The sequence below is a fragment of the Notolepis coatsorum genome (genome assembly GCF_963971535.1).
Source record: "Notolepis coatsorum genome assembly, chromosome: 10".
Classification (NCBI taxonomy): domain Eukaryota; kingdom Metazoa; phylum Chordata; class Actinopteri; order Aulopiformes; family Paralepididae; genus Notolepis; species Notolepis coatsorum.
Window position 1 is genome coordinate 95,407,139 of NC_140174.1, and position 18,921 is coordinate 95,426,059.

Below are 18,921 nucleotides of genomic sequence, written 5' to 3' on the forward strand. Positions count from 1 at the left end.
GAGGGGGACTTCAGTCACACGGCGGCTAAAAGGGATCTGATCCTATATGAGGCCAAGTCTGAGAATGGAGTCCACGGCATATGTCCTCTTGTGTTAACGAACGGGCTCCAACTTTCAGAAATCAGAGAGATACTTAGACGATTTCCCCAACAGCCAGGTTGTAATCCTATTAAATTAGCCACTCTGCTCAGACAAATGAAATCATCTGCTGCAACTGGATGGCGGCCAAGTTGACGTAAATAAATTAAGAAACAGATTCTCTTCCGCCTCCTCTAGTGATTGCACAGCAAAAGAACATCATTCTACTGATTTGCAATTTGTATTTTGGACGTCTTTGGGCGTTTGTTTCTCTATTTTCTGGAAATACCAATGAATAAAGTATTAGTTCTGGTTAAACCTTTCATAAACAGAGTGCAAATCACTCCAATTATCCATATTAATATATCTTGAGCCTATTTTGAAACATGTGAATTATTGTACAAAGGGGTAGAGAAGGAAATAGCTGGGTGTACGCACACACATACACATACACATACACATGCACAGACACACACACACACCCACACACAGACACACACACACACACACACACACACACACACACACACACACACACACACACACACACACACACACACACACACACACACACACACACACACACACACACACACACACACACACACACACACACACACACACAGTATCAAAGCAGGACTGTGTGGGATATTCGTGGCTATCCTGAAGAAGAATGTTCTCAGTCAACCGAGGTTTGGATAATAACAAGGTTTATTAACCAAACAGTATAGTACAGAAGAGAGAATGGCTGAGGGCTTCGCCCCAGGTGATCAGCTGAAATGACCCAGGTAAAAGACCCGGAACGTTGTTGGGAGGAGCATTATATAGTTAAAAGGGGGAGGAGGGGGTCCCATTTGATAGGTCAAATGGGGGGGGGGGATACAGGATTGGGGAGAGGGGGGGGGGGCACAGGATTGGGGAGAGAGGGGAGGGGAATGTCTTTACATGAGGGAGTTGGGGAATCATTATATTATTATTATATTCCACAGTTACTCACTTTTCTCTATTATAATGTGGGTGAGATTAATGTGTAATATATCAGGATTTATTTGGAACAGGTAAGAGTGAGTAGATATGGTAAAAGAATGGGACCGATGTAATCCATCGGTTATCAGATAATGAATAAAATAGAAAACAATTAAAATAATGAAAATGTTGGCCAATGTGATCTGTTGGTTGGCATAACAGTTTAAAATAGAATTATTTACATACACGATTCATGACATTATGTGTTATTTTGATATCAGAGATGTGGGAATAGATATCACCCTTTTCTTTTATTAATAATGGTTTGATTTACCGCTCAAAATACCTATATCAATGAGTGGTCCTCAACTCTGATATCAAACAACAATTAACATATTCATTAGAAGCTATAGCTGTGCATATATCTTGGCCTACCTCCAGTCGCTCATGTCGTGACTCAGACATTTAAGTGGCAACTATGTGTCTTCATGATAATATCTATCAGAGCTAAGATCATGGTTGTACACATACAAACATAGTAATATTTACAATAGACATTACCTTAGTGGCTAATGTGTCAAAATAAAATTCAAAACCGTTAACCTAGTGGTTAATAAAAACGAACATGATTGATTATGGGAAAATTTTCAAAAATATATATATATATGCACAATTTATAATGATTCTTGATGAAATTACTTAAGATCCAGTTGTATTTAACCTGAGTTTGAGTGTCACTTTCATCTGTGATTGTCTCAGTTTTGTTGGTCTTTACTTAGAATCAGACAATTTTGTAACTTAAGTCATTCAAATGTGATGTAATGTGACCATGTGACCACTTCTTCCTTCAGCAATACATTTTAGCTCATTATTACTAAACATTGTTAATGCTATCTCATTGATTTAATTTCATCACATCCCTAGTTCATCATTTTCCAGATACATACAATTGTGAGGCTGTTCTTGTTTGTGAAGGTATTAATCTGAATGATGTCACGTCGCTGTTGACAAGGTGTTCTCTGTCTGTCGTGTGGCAGGGCCAAACAGTAACACAGTAAAATTAAATAAATACATAACATTGTGGACAATGTGTGTTCAGACGTCTCTTGGTCCACAGGTCTCTGATGATGTGTCTCTTCTTGACGATGCAGTCGGGAACATTCACTGGTCGCCGTCCATTCCCTGTCAAGGGTCACCTGTAGCAGTGGGGCGGTCAACTATAGTGGCCTTGCAGACTCTTTTCCTGGAGTCTATGTTGTTCTTCACCGCCATCACATGTCTGCCACTGTGCTCACGCTTGGCTTTTATCAGGCCCAGAGACATGGTCAGCCTTCCGTTCCTTGTTATCGCGGTACCGCTTAGTGGAGGGCGAAGGTTTGCCAGACGCTCTCTCTCACACGGATGGTGGAGATACACATGGCCTTGGTCTGTCGTAGGCTGCCGGGGTGGCGCAGCATGTCGTCCTTTCTGTGTCTGCTCCCCTTCCTTTGGGGACGTCTGTCGTGTGGGCTGGGTTGGATGACGCTCTCCCACGGTTGCTGTCGTCGTCCTGGTTGTGTCCGCAGCTCCTTGGCGGCGTCCCTGGTGGTCCTATGCTGTCGTGGGTCGCCCTGGTCTCTGGGTTGTGTTCCTCCTTGCCTGGTCTCGCCGTCGTTCGTGGTTCAGGTCACGCGTCGTCTCACTCGTCCTGTCCTCTCACCAATTTATGATCGGAGGATGATGAAAACTGCCTTAGAAAACCTCCTCACATAAATGATTGAACGCCTTTCTGCTAAAGAAGAAAATCATTTAGGGTTAATTCAATTCATAGTTTTTCATTGTGTAATACCATTATGCATGTTCTTTATTTTACTTACCATTGAGTCTATGCATCTTCGTACTAACCTGTCCTTAACAGTGTTTGGGTCGTGACCTCTCTGGTTCTCTTTGCAATTTTCTCGCGGCTCTGTAAGCATAGGGAAAAACATACAACAAAAACCTCTAGGCAGCCAGGTATTTTGCATGGAATATACTCATTCATTGTCTCGTCTATCTAAGTCAGGGGTGGGCAACTTTGTATATGGTGAGGGCCACAAAATGTCCACAATCAATCTGGGGGGCCGCATTGTTTATCGGCAGTCCCGCCAGTAGTACCCCATCACTCAAATAGCCCTAATAGTCACAAGGTATATAAACAATTATAATTTGTTGTAACTTTGTTTTTATTCCATTTCAAATGCATTTAGTAATGCAATTTCAACTTTATGAATTTATAAACAGCTGCATTTAAAAGTATTGCTGTGTAACCCCAAATATATACAATAATAAAATAAATGTATGAACTTAAAGCCCACTGCTCAACAAACACAAAGCAGCATTCCTGCTGCATTTCACTACAACAGTAAATCAAAAGTGCAATAATAAATGATTTTGTTAAATGTATAAACTTTTATCCTGCTACTAAACAAAACATTATAACACTGAAATGCATGTTATGGATATGACGCACTCAGGAATGTTTTGTTTAGTAGCAGGATAAAAGTGTATACATTTAACTAAATCATTTATTATTGCACTTTTGATTTACTGTTGTAGTGAAATGCAGCAGGAATGCTGCTTTGTGTTTGTGTTATTAGTGTTATCTGAACACTACAAAAGTAAACAAGTAAAGTGCAAGTAAAGTAAAGTGCAATACTACATGCCTCCCATTGACCCTTTATCAAACTGGCATGACATTCACCCTCGCCCCACAGTGGGTCAATAATGGTTATAATAATAATAATAATAATAATAATAATAATAATAATAATGGTCCCCTCTCTACACCTCTCCATCATCTCCCCCCCCTCTCTACACCTCTTCATCATCTCTTCCCCCCTCTCTACACCTCTTCATCATCTCCTTCCCCCCCCCCCTCTACACCTCTTCATCATCTCCTCCCCCCCTGTCTTTAATGAGACACTTGTGGTCTCTCTTATTGGCGCACAATGGCAGGAATGTCAACTTCAATGTTTGTGCATGCAATCTGCATCAGATGAAATAATGTTTCATCCGACAGCCTGTTTCTCTCCTTTGACTTGATGTGCTTCATGTTTGAGAAATTGCTCTCACATATGTATGTGCTCCCAAACATACTGGCCATAGAGAGGGCAAAGTCCCTGAGGAGTGGGAAGCGGGGCTCAGGTAGCAGTTTCCAAAACGAAATTCCCCTCTCATTTCTCTTTGCTTGAAAAAAAGGATCTGACTGTAGCTCGCACAGTTCAAGCTGCAACGGTGGGGGCTGCTCTGACACCGTAGCGGTGAGGGGGCCGGCAAACAGCGCTATCCGTGACTGCATGCCGTTGAAATCTTCAAACCGATCATTGAATTGCATTTGCAGTGTTTCAATGTCGCTCCTGTACTTTCCGACGGCTCAGCCATCGGATTTCTGTGTGTAGCTGCAAGTCGCCATAATCAGTGTCCATCTCTTCCAAAAAGGAGACAAACTTTCTATGGTTTAGTGACCTGTTGCCTCCACGAATTAGATTGGTAACCTTGGTAACCAAATCCATAACATGGCTGTAGTAGTCAAGCTTCTTGGCACAGAGAGCCTCCTATATCAGATAAAAAAAAAGAAAAACGATTTAACGACTCTTGCATATAATTTTACTACACTCGACTCGCATTGGTCATTATTAGTGACCCACAATAGATGGAAATTATGTTAGCGAACTTACCTGATGTATAATGCAGTGCAGCATTGGACACTCAACGCCACTCTGCCTTAGAAGCCCGGCGAATCCTGTGCGTTTTCCTTTCATTGCCGGTGCTCCATCGGTAACAACAGCCGACAGTTTATCAAAACCCCCATTTTTTTTTTTTTTTTTTTTTATATTGGCCTGGGGCCGCATGGAACGTCGGTGAGGGCCGCATGCGGCCCGCGGGCCGCCAGTTGCCCCTCCATGATCTAAGTAGTATTAATTAATTTAACCTCTAATACACCAAGAATAAAATCTACCTCTAACTAACCTTACTGTCATGCATTTATCCTAATAAAACTAACCTACACTGTAGCATTCGACACTTTGATGGACGTTGTTACTCAGCTGATAGAATTGTGCCCTTCCTGATGTCCTGTCGCACAGAACCTGTGTGTCGCTTTGGATAAAAGTGTCAGCTAAATGATTAATGTTGTTGATAATCATTGTGTACCTCTTGGTGGTTTGATATTTGCAGTCATAGAAATGTATTAGTTTGTTAAAAGAAGAGTCATGCATGTTATTAGTTAGTGGAAAAAATAGAGTTGTGAGTAATGACTGCATTCATCAGGTACCAATGAAGGGGGGATGTTTGTTTTTAAAACATTTCATTCAATGCATTTTGTGGTTCCCTGTTATCTATTGTCAGGTGAGTCCACCAAGCGTGTGGTCAGAGTACAGGCATTTGCATTGCTTTGTCTCACTCATGCCATACCCCTTGGGTTTCAAGTGCCCACTCTGAATAGCTTTGTTTCTGTAAAATAAAATGTACATGTGGGTGTTTGGATGCAGATTTGTTATATAACGTATTTGCTTTCGCGTCCCGCTCTGAGCCTTACGAGATACCTCCCATCTCCTGGGATACCTAATGTATCTCCCACGAACAAAATACATGCACCCCACCTGTATGGGGCCCCGCCCCTTATGGTGGCACAGCCCATATAACCATGACTCTGGTCATGAAACACCCTTCCTCTTTTTTCGTCCCAGCGTATTGGATGCGTGCACCATACGAGACTAGCGGAATGAAAAGATTAAGGAAGATTCGTAATATTGAGGGCTTACCAGAGAGTTGTTTTTCCCTGGATTCTCCGGAGCTTGTTTCGGCGACACATGAGACCTGTGCTGGTGGTTCCTCGGCTGACGGCGACAAGGTTTGGCTAACGGGTCGGCTTGTACAAAGGTGAGGTCTGTGTCAGTAGGCATCAATGTCGGTGTTGGTCGTGCTGTGGAGTATGTTTCGGCACCAGGGCCGGGGCGGCTTGGCGATCGTTCCACTGTAGTGGGGGATGTCCTGGCGATCCTGGAACATGCTGTTAACGCTAATGCTACTGCTGTTTTTTCTGCTGACGCTGATGTTGACGCTGGAATGTCTAATAATCCCCGCCGCGGGATTCCGCTTTTCCCTCCTCTTGCCAGCTTCATTGATGAAGGTCAGTCGGTGGTGGATGTGGGGGGGTTCGCTGAGCTCTATTTACCTTTTTTGCGGGTGAAGGGGCTGACGACGGGGTGCAGGCCGGGGGTACCTTGGCTAAGTAGCCAGGTAGCTTCTTTTTTGTGCCCAGGCGGGGATGAACGACGTTCCGCCCGGCCGTTGCTTGATAGCATGTCGGCTCGGAGGGTTGCAGTATGGACGAATGAGTGGTATACTGCTGCAGGATGGCATTTAGCGGCGGCCAGTGTTTTGGCTCAGCTGGCTACTTTCCTATCCAAGATGGCGTCGGGTTGTAGGTCTTTGGGTCCAACCGACACTATGAACGTGGTTCATGTTTGTGGTGTTATAGAGATCTTGACTCAGTCGCAAGCTATAACTGCGGGGAGGATTCGGATGCTATCGACTTTGGTTGTTAGGCATGTTTGGTTGGAGCAGTCTCCTCTTGGGGAAGAGGATAGGTTTTCTCTCCTCACGACTCCTTTTTCCACAGATAGTCTTTTTGGGCGTTCTGTGGAGGCGCAGGCGGTTATTGATCCGGGTCCTACACCGCCTCACGCTGTGCAGCCAGGGGTGGGAGCACGGTCTCGTCAACGACTGTGGCGAGATCCTCGACAGGCGGCCATGTTTCCCCCGCCAGTGGTGCCCTGGTTGGAGAATCGACAGGGTATCGCAAGGCCGACAGTCTTGGCGGCCGAGGGATCGGCCATTTTGGGTGATTTCGGGTTTGGTAAACCAACCCGTCGTCATTTTGCCGCGAGCAGCCCGCTCTCCGTTCAATCCTCTCTCTGGTACCCCCAGAAGCGGGGCTCTGAGCGTTCTTTTTTGGCTGCGGGCCGCGAACCTTCTTTGAAGCGTATGCGGCCCCATTCTTCGCTTCTCATGGAGACAGGGGCTGACACCCAGTTGATGGCTGAGCCTGGGTCTGTCCGTGAGAATGTTCCGTTGCGTGGTTCCTACACCGCAGGTTGTGGGTGGGTGGAACCTGGTGTTACAGCTGCCACTAGCTCCAGTGGTCAGCAGGGGGACTCGGTGCCTCTTCTGTTGAATGCTCAGCAGGGGTTACCCCGGCTTCGCCCTCGCCAGGCGGGGTATCGCGCTGTTGCCTCCCACTCCCGTCAAACCGGCAGTGGTCTGCAAAGGAGAGGCGAGCGTGATTTGAGTGATAGCAATATCACTGCAGGGCTTCGGCGTGTAGGAGCCCATGGGGTCCTCAGGCCTTGCGTGTCTGGCTGCGGAACAACTCCTCTGCGTGTGCTGGAGGGGTGTTCAGGGGGTGAGTGTGTGTCCACAAGTTTGATGACCGCTCCTCCCGTATCGAACCGGCCCTTTCTGTCGGGGTCCCCCCTTGGGTGCTTTGCATGACGGGGGGGACCGGGCCAATTATCTGCTGTTCCTTGCGGCCCAGCGTCAGTTGACGGCGGGGGCGCTGTGGGATTATATTCACATATGGCGACGGGAATGCCCTTTGAATCGGTGGATGAGGAGAACGTTAGGGGGCTGGTTTTGCAGTTTGCGCGGCCCCATCCTCCGTTCTCAGGTTTGGTGCCGACCCTATTGTTAGGGTTGGGCGCAGTGACAGCCCTGGCCGACGAGATCCAATCTCTGTTGGCGAAGCAGGCCGTCGTTGTGGTCCCGAGAGAGGACGCAATGTCAGGCGTCTACTCCTGTTATTTTCTGGTGCCCAAGAAAACTGGGGGGGTCAGACCTATACTGAATCTGTCCATGTTCAATCGGTTGATTGTAGTGAGACCGTTCAGGATGTTGACCTTCTGCTTGCTGTCAGGAGGGGGGACTGGTTCACCTCCATAGACCTGAAGGATGCGTATTTTCACATACCCATTTTCCCTCCTCACAGGAAGTTCCTACGGTTCCTGTTTCAGGGCGTAGCGTACGAGTACCACAGAATGCCGTTCGGTTATTCTCTGGCTCCCCGCACATTCACCAAGTGCGTGGCGGCTGCTCTGGGGCCTTTACGTCGTCGGGGGATACGAGTCCTGTTCTATCTCGACGACATTCTGCTCCTCAGCCGTTCAGAGGAGGTTGCCAGGTCTCATACTCGACTGGTGGTGGAATTCCTCACCAGCCTGGGTTTTGCTGTGAATTGGAAGAAGAGTACCCCTCTTCCCAGTCAACAGGTGGAGTACTTGGGCTTGACATTGAGGTCGAAGCCCATGCTTGCGACCCTCTCGGAGCAGCGTCAGGGGGATCTCCGTCACGCGCTCGGGGGTTTCCGTTTGGGAGGGACGGTTACGGCGCTGCAGGTGATGCGTCTGCTGGGCCTTATGTCGGCGGCCCACACGGTGGTTCCTCTTGGCCTCCTCTTTATGAGGCGGATACAGAGGTGGTTTCTCTCTTTGAGAATAGATCCGGTGTGGGGCAAAGGGAGACGGTTGACGGTTCCTTTGTCGATATGGGGGGATCTCGCCCACTGGGGGAGGCTGGGTATCCTCTCCGCTGGGGTCCCCATGGGCAGCAGTGGCTCCCACGTCACGGTTTTCACCGACGCCTCTCTCACGGGTTGGGGAGGGGCGTTTCGGACCCATACAGTGGGGGGCAGCTGGACGGGTCATGCCAACCCAGCTGTCCTGCATATCAATGTGTTGGAGTTGAAGGCGGTCCTCCTGGTCCTCAAACGGCTCGGCCACCTGGTGGTAGGCAAACACGTTTTGGTCAGGACGGACAATGTGACGGCGGCGGCGTATATCAACAGGCAGGGTGGGACTCGTTCCGCCCGCCTGCTCCGGGTGGCGCGCGAACTGTTGCTATGGGCATCCCGCAGGCTGTGCAGTCTGCGGGCGCTCCACGTTCCTGGTACGGAAAATGTGGCGGCGGATATAATGTCTCGGGGCGGTCCTCGTCGCGACGAGTGGGAACTCCGCCCTGACATAGTCAGACAGATCTGGGATCGGTTCGGGGAGGCCTCGGTAGATCTGTTTGCGTGCCGACGTTCTCACAAGTGCCCCTTGTGGTTCTCGCTCAGTCGAGCGGATCATCCCCCCTTGGGGGTGGATGCCTTCTCGACCTTTCCGTGGCCGCCCGGTCTTCTGTACGCCTTCCCTCCTGTACAGCTGTTGAGTCAGCTGTTGGAGCGGATACGGAGGGAGCGCAGGACGGTGATCCTGGTCGCGCCGGACCGGGGCACGTCAGTGTGGTTCCCGGTCTTAATCCAGCTTCTGGTCGCTCCTCCTTGGGTCATTCCATGGTCAGCGACGGCCCTCTCGCAGCACAACGGAGTGCTTTTCCAGCCTCCGGTGTTGGGTCAACGCCTGGTGGTGTGGCTGGTGGGAGGGTGAGTCTGGAGAGGATGGATCCCGCGGTGGTTGATACCATCCGGTGTGCGCATGCTCCCTCCACTGTCGCGGTTTACGCAGGCAGGTGGCGTGCGTTCCAAGAGTGGTGTACGGGGGGGGGGGCTGGGACCCAGTCTCCTGCCCCCTGGATGCTGTTCTGGGTTATCTCCAGTCTCTTCTTGGTAGGCTGTCGGCTTCGACAGTGAGGGTATATGCGGCAGCTATATCCTCCTATCATGAGGGTTTTGAGGGGACTGTTTTGTTCAGCCACCCTCTTGTGAAGCGTTTCCTGCTTGGCGCTCGACGCGCTAAGCCGGTGCAACGCTCCTTGGCTCCGACTTGGGATCTTCAATTGGTCCTCGGTCGGTTGTCCTTGGCCCCGTTTGAGCCGCTCAAGCAGGCGCCGTTGGGACAGCTGTCTTTCAAGACCGCGTTCCTACTGGCTGTCACTTCCGCTAAACGCGTGGGTGAGCTCTGTGCTCTCTCGGTACGTCCAGAGTGCCTGTCTTTTCGGACCGATTGCGGTGCTAACCTAATTGCTAACCGATTGCGACCTAATCCTGCTTTCGTGCCTAAGAATATCCGGAGTTCCTTCCGCTCCCGGGATATTGTGGTTCAGGCTTTTCGTCCTCCTCCTCACACTAGTGAGTTAGATGCGGGCCTTCACCTGTCATGTCCAGTCCGTGCTTTGGGGTTTTACCTCAGCCGTACTCAGGACTTCGGGGTTACCGACCAGCTTTTTGTCTGTTACGGTGGGGCTCGTGCTGGTAAGGCACTGTCGAAGCAGCGCCTGTCCCGTTGGTTGTGCGAGGGTATTACCCTCTGCTACACGTTGGCTGGGCAGGATCCCCCTGGGGGCGTCAGGGCGCACTCCACTCGTGGGGTGGCTGCCTCTGCCGCTCTCCTGGGTGGGGCTTCGGTGGAGGACATCTGTGCTGCAGCTTCATGGTCCTCACCGGGCCCCTTTGTAAGGTTTTACCTCATGGACATGACCGGGGGTTCTGTCTCCCAGGCAGTTCTGGGGTCTGTGGCCTTTCCTGCTTCCCGTCCTTTGGTCGGATAGCAGGAGTGTATGGTTATGGGCCACAGTGTGTTGAGTCACACGTGGTTCCGCCTGTACGGTGTGTTCAAGGGGTTCTTGTTCGCATTCAGGTGGAGTTGACTGCGCCCCCCCTTCGTTAGGAAGGATGGGGTGACAGGGCTCCCCGCACCCCTTGATGTGGGCTTACGGGTCCTCAGGGGGTACATCTGTCGGGTCTCGCGCCCGCTCTTCCCCATTATCTCGTAAGGCTCAGAGCGGGATGCGAAAGCAAATACGTTATATAACGATAGGTTATGTAGATAACCTAGTTATATTAGTATTGGCTGAGCGTCCCGCTCTGCGCGGCCCTGAGTTCCCTCTTGAGGGATCTTTTCCTGGGACGGGTTTTGGCGAGGAAGGGTGTTTCATGACCAGAGTCATGGTTATATGGGCTGTGCCACCATAAGGGGCGGGGCCCCATACAGGTGGGGTGCATGTATTTTGTTCGTGGGAGATACATTAGGTATCCCAGGAGATGGGAGGTATCTCGTAAGGCTCAGAGCGGGACGCTCAGCCAATACTAATATAACTAGGTTATCTACATAACCTATCGTTTTAACTGGTCAATCGATTGTCTTTCAACTCCACACCATCTTCGGTTGAATCTCATGTTGACATGCAAATTGTTGGAGTTTCTGTCTTTTGTGATACAATTTGGGTGTAGACCTGCACTGTTCTGCATCTCGCCTCAGAGCCAGACTGAAAATACAAACACATGTTAATCTTCCACTCCTAAGACCATTTTTGAGTGTGTTCTCTTTGATTTTGAGTTCAAACACACATCATCTAGTCTTCATCTATATAAGGTCTAATCGCTTATATTGGAAGTGTGTGTTACTCATAAATTGTGTTGTGTTCAGTTATGATGCATGATTTTCTATGGTACCCCGTATCAAAACAATAGAGACGTGGGAGTTAAAACATACACTGTTTTTAAAATAGAAATGATTTGTTGAATAAACATAGCATGTTTGCCTTATCACTAGCCTTGTGCACATTCTAAGATATAGAAACCTATTTATGAGGAGCGAGCCTGCCTGCGCGCCCACAGATACATTTACACATCTGAAACAGGCATTGAGTTTAGCTTTCTGTGACTTATAACGTGTACAGTAATGAAAAACAATCACTCAAGCGATATGGGATAGCTGTAATTTACTGCAAATGAAAAGATAGTTATGTCATGCATCATCAAGGTTTGTTTCATACTCACCGGAAAAAGCTGTTGTGTTCACGTTGGATCCTCACAGTTCAGTTCAGTTATTGAATAACCATATTAACTTACCCCCTTTTGTGTTTATGTGTATCTTTAATCGAATAGTGGTTTTTGAGGCTGTAGCACGCTACGTGTCGTCAATGCAATGCTCGGCTCGTTTCTCCGGTGGTCTGGGACAATGCAACTTTGAAAACACTCTTTTGCATCTCGCTACAGTAACTCAATACTTTCTAATAGAAGCGCGTACATACACATACAAATAAAACATATACTTTACGTGGATTTCATATACCCTCGGGCAGGGGTGTAAAGTACTTGAGTAATTGTACTTTGTTACAATACTTAAGTACTGTTTTGGGGGATTTGTACTTTACTCTAGTATTATTAGGTTTGTATACTTTGTACTTTTACTCTATTACATTTTAGAGAAAAAAAACATACTTTTTACTCCTTACATTTAAAATGCAGACCTACAAAGTACAAATCTCACAGGTCCAACCATTTTAATTAGTATATTTTAATTGTTTATCTGGCCGAACTAACGTTAACGTTATTAATCCTGCGATCGCAGGTAAACAGCCAATCAAATCCCCATCAATGGAAAATGAACCCGCCCATACCCATGCTGATTGGTCATTGTGCAACACTAGAAAGCGGGGATCTTTGATTAAACACCTGCTATCAGAAGAATAGACAGTCAGATCCGCATTATGCTGTGGTTAATATTGTGATATTATTCAGGGTACTCCAGTATTCTGTCTTTAATATTGTGATATTATTCAGGGTACTCCAGTATTCTGTCTTTAATATTGTGATATTATTCAGGGTACTTCAGTATTCCACCTTTAATATTGTGATATTATTCAGGATCATCCAGTATGCTGTGGTTAATATTGTGATATTATTCAGGATACACCATTCTGTTTTTAATATTGTGATATTATTCATGCTGTGATGTGAATGCTATCCATGTTAGTTTACCTTCAATGGAGAAGTGCATTAAATAATTTTAATGCAAAAAAGGTGTCCTCTGTTCTTTCATTTCAGCATTGTCTATCGCAGGACACATTCCATTGTGGGCAGAGTGTATGCTTGGTTTCATTCCAGCCTTTAAACACCGCTGATGATTTCACTAATTGGCTCACCTCTTCAACTAACTCACCTGGTGCAATGTGTAGTTAAAATGAAAACTTGGCCCACGATGGAATGAGTTTGAGACCCCTGGTCTATCCCTTTAAAAAAAATTCCTTTAACTTTTTAGTACTTAAGTACATTTAAAAGTAGGACTTTTTTACTTTTACTCAAGTGTGTTTTTAGCCAGATACTTTGACTTTTACTTGAGTCAGATTTTGAGACGGTACCCATACTTTCACTTAAGTATAATTTCTGGGTACTTTTTACACCCCTGCCCTCGGGCATATTAAACTTTACGTTCGTCCATGGATAGTTTCATATCAATATCATAAGTTCATGGCGCACATAGTATGACGTCATCGCTTTAAGCGACGTTCACGCGTTCCCATTCGCCTCGGAAATAACGCTTTGCAATCCATGCAGTACAACTCTTCCGCGAGCTCTCAATAGCCTGGAATTCACCTAAAACCAGCGTTTTGTAACCGAATGAACGTCACTTGTGCATATGTGAAACGTAAACAAACAGAAACGATAAAACTATAATTCCCTCTGTATAACGTTAACTCGTCGCCCAATGCTCGGCGCGCTATCAGCCGGTTTCATAACTCAATAAAGCACTGCGGCGGGTTCTAATACTGTGCACATACAAACTAAACGTAAACAGACAAACAAACAATAATACATATAAGTTAACGTGTTTGTATACCTGATTGTATTGGATCGCTGTTTGTTTAATCGCCCAGCACCCTGCTGCGATAAGGCATTTATACCCTCGATATACACTATACACCGTTATTAAAGCATAACGACCGAACCTGACTTCGAAATTTAACAGCGATATATTAGATTTGAATATACCGTTTAATCACACTCTCGGTCTCTTCAACCCGCGACTAATGTCCCGTTTAATGTACATTCACGTACTACCGGGACATCGCAAGTCACCTTCCCGCTATCTGTATGATCAATTGGTTAATTTAATCCGAATACATCGTTTTCAGGAATGGAAGAGATTGTGAGCTTAGTTTGAGGTTGAAACTATGATTATTATGACGCTACTCTGGTAAATCTAATTATGATTCCATCAGCTTCTCGGTCCTACTTCCCGCCTCTTTGCAGAAGAATCACAGAACAGTTTCTAAGAGAGTAGTGTTTTCCAAGGATATCACATCTAATAAGCCCACATATCTTCTTTTGTTGCCTATATTTCAGTCTGCATCAGCTAGACTTGGGTTAGCAATCCAACAACCTTTACTATGTGCCTTAGCTTTTGGTCAGCACCAACTCGACCAGGAATAGCACTTCAACCTAGCAAATCCTATCAGAACCTCCTGATAGGACCCGGGTACATGCGTTCCCCGGTAACGAATCTCAATACAGATCAGATATATTAATACACGCTATTCTTACTCAGCCATGATCTCAATATTTGACAACATTCTGTAACATTCACCTGGCACAGAGAAAAGCGGGAAGGTTTTAATTCCTTGCCATACATTTTTGGTCGACCAGTCTATATACTCACTTTTCTCTGTATAGATGAAACAATACAGCACGCCGGTGGGACGCAAAGTGTCCGTCACAAGTTCGTAGACGCCAATTGTGGGATATTTGTGGATATCCTGAAGAAGAATGTTCTCAGTCAACCGAGGTCAAGATAATAAGGTTTATTATCCAGACAGATAGAAATATACATGAGTACATAGAGAGAATGGCCGAGGGCTTCGCCCCAGGTGATCAGCTGAAATGACCCAGGTAAAAGACCCGGAACGTTGTTGGGAGGAGCATTATATAGTTAAAAGGGGGAGGAGGGGGTCCCATTTGATAGGTCAAATGGGGGGGGGGATACAGGATTGGGGAGAGGGGTTGGGGGGGCACAGGATTGGGGAGAGAGGGGAGGGGAATGTCTTTACATGAGGGAGTTGGGGAATCATTATATTATTATTATATTCCACAACTGCATAGGAATCTCTATCTGCATGTATGTCTGAGTGCATGTCCGATGAACTTCCCTATTGGCGGGTCTATTGCTGAGGACCCATGGGAGTGCAGTGTCGAATATGGTGCTATTTGGTCAGATGGTGGCGCTATAACAACTAACTATATGTTTTTTACCTTTAACCTTTGAACTTTGAACCTTTGAACCTTTGAATTAGATCCATTTTGAATTTTGTCCAAATCTGTTTGGGTTCCTTTTCTCGCTTTTGCTTCTACACATTTTGAGCAATCATCACCAAATTTGGTACAGAGCATCTTTGATAAATAGCCATAATGCTCATAACCATAACCCTAACCATAACCTGTCCTTCACATACTGAACTACTAGCAATGTCTGATCACTAAGTGCGTCTGTCTCCCACCTAAACTGCACAGACTACAACGTATAATGCAGTGGTTCTCAAACTGTGGTACGCGTACCACTAGTGGTACTTGGTGGTACTGCTGGTGGTACTTGAAAACATTTACAAAAAAGCAATTTATTTTTTTTTGCAGTCAGGCCACTGAACTTAGAAGCAGGCCAGGCCAGTGTTTCTGGTTGCTGCGGCACGATAGTTAGATAACCTAAGTGGGGAACAACCAGGAGATCACTGTGACAGAGAGTAATGCAGTCTAAACAGTCATAAATCTTAAATTCAACTTCAGCCCTGATGAATGAATGAATGAATGAAAACTTTATTTAACAGATTGCAGAATGGGTACAATACAGTACGGCTCAATACATACAATTGTTAAGGGGATGCAGACCTGAGAAAGACGTTTGTCTTGTTTCCATCAGGGTCCCCCATTTTCAATTCATATAGACATTTATGACATACACAACATACATGACATTTATGGCATAGGGACATATAGGTATTTAGTACTGATACATTTGTGACATAGGCGGTATTCAAATATACAGCACTGTTACCCCTAGATCCTGACAGAGTATATACATATGATGGGGAGGGGACTGTGCATTAGGAGGGGGTGGGTGGGTGGGAGGGAAATATACATACGGCGGGGAGGGAATATATACATGCGGTGGGGAGGAGACTGTCTATTAGGAGGTGGTGGGGGTTTTGGGCATTTACGGTGGCCAGTTTCGAATTGCAGCCTCCCGTAGGTGCTCTTTAAGAGCGGTTTTGAATGTGGGCAGGGATTCACATTCCTTTACAGCTTTGGGTAGGGCGTTCCACATTGTTGTGGCATAATTGCGAAACGTGTTTAGTCCCTTGTTTGAGCCGAATCTGGGTTTAACATGATTTGTTGAGCTTCCTCTGGTGTAGTGGTTGTGGTATTCACTGACCTTTGGGAAGTATTTTGACATGTACATGGGCACCCCGGTCGTATAGTGTATCTTATAGACCAGGCCCATTGCAAGTTGCTGTACTCTGTCATAAGCATTTATTTTTTTTAGATTTTTTGTAATGTCAGATAAAAAAAATGAAATACTCCCACTTCTCTGAAAAGAGTTGGTGTTAAATCTGACATTACAAAAAATCCATCAAAATCTGTGTTGTTGCTAATCATTGACACATGCCTAGCCTGTAATAATCCCCCCCAGAAAAATGTACTTTGCATTTGGTATATTGAAAATATTTTACTTTTTGTGTTTTTTATTAACAATAATTTGTGATGCCATCACACAAACTGGCATTTAAAGGGTAAAAATTCAAAAATGTATTGAATGTGTTTTCTTTTATTTTTTACAATAATGTGTGATGCCCATCACAAACACTGGCATTTAAAGGGTAACATTTCAAAAGTTCCTGCACCGGAATGCAGGAAATTAAGTTTTTGTAACAAAATAATTGTGTGTGTGTGTGTGTGTGTGTGTGTGTGTGTGTGTGTGTGTGTGTGTGTGTGTGTGTGTGTGTGTGTGTGTGTGTGTGTGTGTGTGTGTGTGTGTGTGTGTGTGTGTGTGTGTGTGTGTGTGTGTGTGTGTGTGTGTGTGTGTGTGTGTGTGTGTGTGTGTGTGTGTGTGTGTGTGTGTGTGTGTGTGTGTGTGTGTGTGTGTGTGTGTGTGTGTGTGTGTGTGTGTGTGTGTGTGTGTGTGTGTGTGTGTGTGTGTGTGTGCGTGTGCGTGTGTGTGTGTGTGTGTGTGTGTGTGAGAGAGAGAGAGAATGAAGGACAATTGCTTGCTGTGTGAGAGAGAAAGAGAGAGATAGAGAGAGAATTAAGTATATTTGCTGAAATACAGTTGTTCTTAATTTTCTCACTTGCTATGTGAGAATGTTAGTTATTATGTTCTCAATGCCCCTTGCATTGTATGAGTTGTGTGGAAGCGTTTGCTAGTTCTAGTGCTATCCCTTTGTACATTGTGGCTGTCTGACAAAAGTTAACAATAAATAATGGTATTAGGAATACATTTGCCTCCTGCGTGAACTGTGCATAGCTGAATAGACTGTATTTTAAGAGCCAGCTACGTGTAAAAAGTTTGAGAACCACTGGTATAATGTATATCATGCCAGTTTTGGTACCTTATGTATACTGCACCTGTGTATACTGTATACTTTACTTATTCATAGTATATATTCTTAGTTATTGACCATATTTATTGTAATGTATAATATAACTGATAGGGCATACAGACCCTCATCTGTACCTTTGATTACACTGCCTACTTGCTCATATGCGTATATTCAGAGTTAATTATATTGTTTACACTGCCTATTTTAACTTTTCTACTGTACTATAATTGTATTGCCTGTATTTATGTTTTCTACTATAACCCTGTCATGTACCTCCCCTCCCCCCAAGGGGATCAATAAAGGAATATCTTATCTTATCATCCGATCAATTTCATTATCATCCGATCAATTTCACACTTGATGGGTGAACTGCTGAGAGCCCAAGTAAGTGCAGCGTTGAATGTGAAGTTGTTTGGATGCATGGTTTTCAACGCTGCAAGCAGAACTACCGTGGTTCTCAACGCTGCAAGTAGAACTACCGTGGTTCTCAACACTGCAAGCAGAACTACCGTGGTTCTCAACGCTGCAAGCAGAACTACCGTGGTTCTCAATGCTGCAAGCAGAACTACTGTGGTTCTCAACGCTGCAAGCAGAACTACCGTGGTTGTCAACGCTGCAAGCAGAACTTCTCAATGCTGCAAGCAGACCAACGGCTTTTTACAGTGGGTGACAATATTGTCACAAGGAAAGATGAAATTACATACCTGGGTTCCATCCTAGAGGCAAATCTTTCCTGTGACAAAATGGCAACCAATGTAATAAAAAAAGTAACCAACTAACAAGATTCTTGTACCGGATCTCCTCTCTGGTAAACAAGAATACCCTGAAGAACAGGAGCACTCATCCAAGGGTACTACGACTATGCTTGCTCCTCATGGTCCTCAAGGTACCAAAGCACCTCAAGGGCACTAAAAACAAGATTACAAACATCACAAAACAAACTGGTCAGACTACTGCTTTCAAGTTTCAAGTTTCAAGTTTCTTTATTAGTTGTCATACATAAGTACAGAATACTTTTATACAAAATGCTTCTTTCTATTACGTTCCAGAGACTGTGCTAGACAAAAATAGATAATTATAAAATAAAATAAGTATAGCAAGTAAAAATGGAAGTCACGTACGTGGACACAAGTGTTCAGTATGTACATATGTACAATGTTCAATGCAGAGTAGAAGTAACTGAGTTACCATACAATATACTAATATACAATATACTATATAGTGCAAAGCAGAAATGGGATGAGGTACAATTTACAGTAAGGTGTAATGAGGTATGGGTTGTAGTGCAAATTCTTTACCAATAAATATAAAGTGTGTTTAGGTGTTCTAAAGTGTGTAAAGTGGGTGCTGCAGTGAGTTGTTTGTTTAAAGTGAGTGTGTGCGTGTGGATGTATGTGCTGTGAGTGCATTTGATGGTTGTTACATAGTGTTATTGTTCGTTGAGCATCCTGATGGCCTGGGGATAGAAGCTTCTTCTGAGTCTTTCTGTGCTTGCCATGAGACTCCGGTATCGCTTGCCTGACCGCAGCAGTTCAAAGAGGCAGTTGTTTG